The sequence below is a fragment of the Eriocheir sinensis genome, chromosome 36 (genome assembly GCF_024679095.1).
Source record: "Eriocheir sinensis breed Jianghai 21 chromosome 36, ASM2467909v1, whole genome shotgun sequence".
NCBI classification, from domain to species: domain Eukaryota; kingdom Metazoa; phylum Arthropoda; class Malacostraca; order Decapoda; family Varunidae; genus Eriocheir; species Eriocheir sinensis.
The window spans coordinates 6,767,828-6,772,655 of NC_066544.1; positions in this window are offsets into that span (position 1 = coordinate 6,767,828).

A 4,828-nucleotide genomic window follows, 5' to 3' on the forward strand; every position below is an offset into this window, starting at 1 on the left:
TATTACTATTGCTAACACTACTACTACTACTACTGCTACTACTACTACTACCACTACCACCGCTACTGCTACTACTACTGCTATTACTACCATTACAACTACTACTAAATCTACTACCACTACCACCACCGCTACTACCACTACTTTCACTACCACCACCACAACCACCACCATCACCCCCTTCTTTGCATTACTTTCTCCATGGTCAACACGGGAGTTTGCGTAGAAGCGTATGCGGGTCTGTGTGTGTGTGTGTGCGCGTGGGGCGCCTTCCTCCTCTCAGGCAGCTGGAGGGCAGGTCAGTGGCAGAGGAGGGAGGTGAGCGTCGGTAATGAGCGGCGCCGGGCAGGTAGCAAGTGACCCTCCACCGTATACCTGTCGAGAGGCGAAGGTATGACGGCCGGGTGAAGGAAGGAGATGGGGAAGTGTTGGACTGACTGGGTAGCTTCTTAATAGTGGACTTCTTGGACTGGCCCTGTGGCTTTGTTAGGGTCTTTGTTTTGGGGTCTGTTGGGTTGAGGTAGAGGGGCTGATGGGGCGGAGTTGAAGGTGTTGGGCTGACTGGCTAACTTAATAGTGGACTTCTTGGACTCGCCCTGTGGCTTTGTTAGGGTCTGTGTTTTGGGGTCTGTTGGGTTGAGGTAGAGGGGCTGATGGGACGGACTTGAAGGTGTTGGACTGACTGACTGACCAGTTTCTTCATAGTGGACTTTTTTGGACTGAATGTGTGGTGTGTGAGGGTCTTTGTTGATGTGTTAGGAGTCTGATGGCTTAGATGGAGTGGACTTGGTGATGGACTGACTGGCTAACTTCTTCACAGTGGACTCCTTAGACTAAATGTGTGGCTGTGTGAGGGTCTGTGTGGCTGTGGTTTGGGGTTTGATGGCTTGTAAGGGTCTGTCTAATTATGACTGGACTAGCATCTGGACTGGCAAGCTGTGTGGTGGACTGGTGGTATGAGTGAGTGAGTGTGAGGGGGGGTCCATGTAGCTAAATTTAAGGCCCTTTCCTTATGTCTACAGGTGAAAGGTGATTCTAATGGTTCACTGGCTTCTTGGAGTGGTTGACTTGACTGTATGGCTGAGTGGTGGTTCTAATAACTCGCTGGCTGCTTTTCCTGGTTGACTGTGGGGCTGAGTGGTGATGATCATATTGGTTGGTTGACTGAGTGGGGGTCCTAAGTACGTGGTTGTGTGGTTGTCAAGGTGAAGTGATAGCTACTTGTTTGACTGAATGAAGGTCTTGATGCCTCACCGGGAATGTGGTTGTGGGGCCTGAGTGGTGGTCTGTGGTTTTTGCTTGGCCGTCTTTGGTTCCCTGAAGTAGTAGCGCGCACCTGCATGTTTGTATGTTTGGTTTAGTTGCTGTGTGAGTGAGTGAGTGAGTGAGGGTCTGTCTCCTGTTTGTATAGATTTTGTGTAGGTGTTTGAGGTCGATGTAAGTGATTGAAGGATTATGTTACTTTTTTTTTGGCTGTATTGTGTCCAGTGAAGTAATAGGGCGTACCTGTTTGTGTGTTTGTGAGTAGAGGAAGTGGTGTGTAGGATGAACTGACTGGCTGACTGGCGGGTTGTCTTAGGTGACTGGAGGGCTGGTGGAGAGTTTGAGGGGGTGTGGAAGAGTAACTGACTGGGTGACTGGTGGGTTGTCTTAGGTGACTGGAAGGCTGGTGGAGAGTTTGAGGGGGTGTGGAAGAGTAACTGACTGGGTGACTGGTGGGTTGTCTTAGGTGACTGGAGGGCTGGTGGAGAGTTTGAGGGGGTGTGGAAGAGTAACTGACTGGGTGACTGGTGGGTTGTCTTAGGTGACTGGAAGGCTGGTGGAGAGTTTGAGGGGGTGTGGAAGAGTAACTGACTGGGTGACTGGTGGGTTGTCTTAGGTGACTGGAGGGCTGGTGGAGAGTTTGAGGGGGTGTGGAAGAGTAACTGACTGGGTGACTGGTGGGTTGTCTTAGGTGACTGGAGGGCTGGTTGAGAGGCAGAAGTGTGGAAGAGTAACTGACTGGGTGACTAGTGGGTTGTCTTAGGTGACTGGAGGGCTGGTTGAGGGGCAGAGGTGGCGTGGAAGAGTAACTGACTGGGTGACTGGTGGGTTGCCTTAGGTAACTGGAAGGCTTGGTTGAGGGGCAGAGGGGGTATGGAAGAGTAACTGACTGGGTGACTAGTGGGTTGACTGGCGTGGGTGTGTCTTCCTGGCTTACGTGCTGCGTGTGGCTGGTTGGATGACTGGTGGGTGTTCTGAGCGAGTGGTTGCCTAACAGACGCGCTGCATGACTGGCTCAAGCAGTATGGCACGGACACGCGCTGATAACACGGGCGGTAAGAAGGAAAATGCTGTGTAATGTGCGAAGGTATTTGCTATTATTATTTATCTGTTTATTTATTTATTATTGTAACGGTTTATCGCCATTATTTTGTTATGAGGTTATTGGAGGATGGAGTTTGTTGGTTTGGAAGATGTGAAGAGAGGTAAAAATATGACGAGTGATTGGCGGAACAGGTGAAGGAGGGAACGCCCGCCAAACACCTGTGAAATTATTGATTATTGTGTTTATTTGTCCAGCTGTGTGTGCGTGTGTGCGTTGTTTTCTTCTTCAGTGTTTTGTTTTTCTTGTATTTGGTTAAGGATGTTGTTATTTTCTCTTTTCTTTCGTTTACCATTTTCGATTCTATTTTTTCTTTTTCCTCTTTTGTATTTGGTTGTTTTCATTTCTTCTCTTTTATTGTTTTTCATCTTCGTTTTCTTGTTCTTCGTTTGTTTTTCTTTTCTCTTTTTTCTTTCTTCTTCTTCTTCTTCTTCTTCTTCTTCTTCTTCTTCTTCTTCTTCTTCTTCTTCTTCTTCTTCTTCTTCTTCTTCTTCTTCTTCTTCTTCGAATACTAGGTTAATGGGTTAAATGATAGTTTCCTGTGCAGTATTTAAGGACAAGTGAAGGGAGGAAGAAGTGCGTAGGAGAAGCAGGAAGAAAGAAATAGTGTAAGGAAGAGGAGGAGGAGGAGGAGGAGGAGGAGAAGAAGGAGGAGGTGGAGGAGGAGGAGGAGGAGGAGAAGAAGGAGGAGGTGGAGGAGGAGGAGGAGCAACATAAGATCTAAGAAGTGGTGGAGGAGAAGGAGGAGGAGGAGGCGATGGGGTGCTGGTGAGGAAGAGGATGAAGGAGAGGAGAGGAATGGGAGGAGGAGGGGAAGAGTGGCGCCTCAGGAGGGGGGAGGGGCGAGGGGAGGTATGGAGCGACCTTGCCAAGATAAACAAGTTAGGGATTGCCTCATCCTGCCCCTCCCCCCCTACGCCCTCCCCCCCCCTAAATACCTCCATCTTGATGCCTCTCCCTCCCTTCTGCTTCCCCTCCCCTCACTCTCTTCTCCTTGTAGTCTCCCCTTCCATCCTCCTCACTCCTTGTCGCCTCTCCCTCTCCTCTTCTCTCCGCTTCTGTCCTCTCTTCTATTCTCTTCTGTTCGTTCTTCTCTCTTCTTCCTTTCCTTTTATCCTTTTCCCTCTTCCTCAATAGTTTTGTTCCTCATTCACTTTATTTATTTTATTGCCTATACTTTTTATGCATTTTTATACCTAATGATCCTATAGTTTGTTTTATTGTAGTAGTAGTGGTAGTAGTGATAGTAGTAGTAGTAGTAGTAGTAGTAGTAGTAGTAGTAGTAGTAGTTGTAGTAGTAGTAGTAGAAGTACAATAAGAAGAAAAGGAAAAAGAAAAAAAAGAGAACAACATCAGCAAAAGCAACAAAAAAGAAAACAACAAAAAAAAAAACAAGAAAATAAAGTAGTTTTAATAATACGTTTGAAACAGAAACCATTGAGAAACCACCACCATCATCATCATCATCATCATCATCATCATCATCATCATCATCATCGTTACCACACCAATCCATTAAAGAAGTAACCACAATATTAATTTTTTGTCTTCTTTTTTTTTTTCCAGATGAGCTCACTACCGGGTGTCGCATTAAAATCACCGTTCCCCGACACCACCACCACCACCACTGCGGAACGGTAAGGCATCTCACTCTCTGTTCTCCCCTCCCCCGTCCCCTACCCCCCGCCCCCTCCCCCTCCGACCCGTGTTTGCCCTGGAGTGGGGGAACGGGGGAGGGGGGGAGGGGGAATAAGGTCATATGTATTGCAAAGTTTGTTTAGTTTATCCTTTTGTTTTTCTTTTGTTTTCTTTTCTTATGAGTGTTGGCTTCTCTTTGTGATTATGTGTGTGTGTGTGTGTGTGTATGTGTGTGTGTGTGTGTGTGTGTGTGTGTGTTCAGGTACTGTATGTGTATTTGTGTCCGTGTGCGTACATGTGTGTGGGGGGGGGGGGTGTATGTGTGTGTGTTAATTAGTGAACTGATGCTTTCTAGTAAAATCAATCAGTCAATCAATCTGAGAAGGAAAATATATTGAAAAAGAAAACTTGGAAGTAAGGGAAAAGGGTGACGGATGCTGCGCGGAAAGCCGTCGCGAGGATTTCTTTGGATGCTTGTGCGCGTAATCCTCCATCCCAGAACTGATAATCGTGGTGAGCAGCGCGTGCACGGTATTTATGATTGATTTCATAATCGAGTCTGGCAGCTTTAAAGCGAGTTCTTGCATCCGCCCTTCTCGTTTCGGCGGGGCGGCCTCTTGTAGACTCCTTATGTTCTTATGTTCTTAATTAAATGTGTGTGTGTGTGTGTGTGTGTGTGTGTGTGTGTGTGTGTGTGTGTGTGTGTGTGTGTGTGTGTGTGTGTGTGTGTGTGTGTGTGTGTGTGCGTGAAGGCCTCTTTTAAATAAATACCGAAGAAAAAATCATGAAGAAGGAAACGAAGAAAATAAAAACGATTAACTAGTA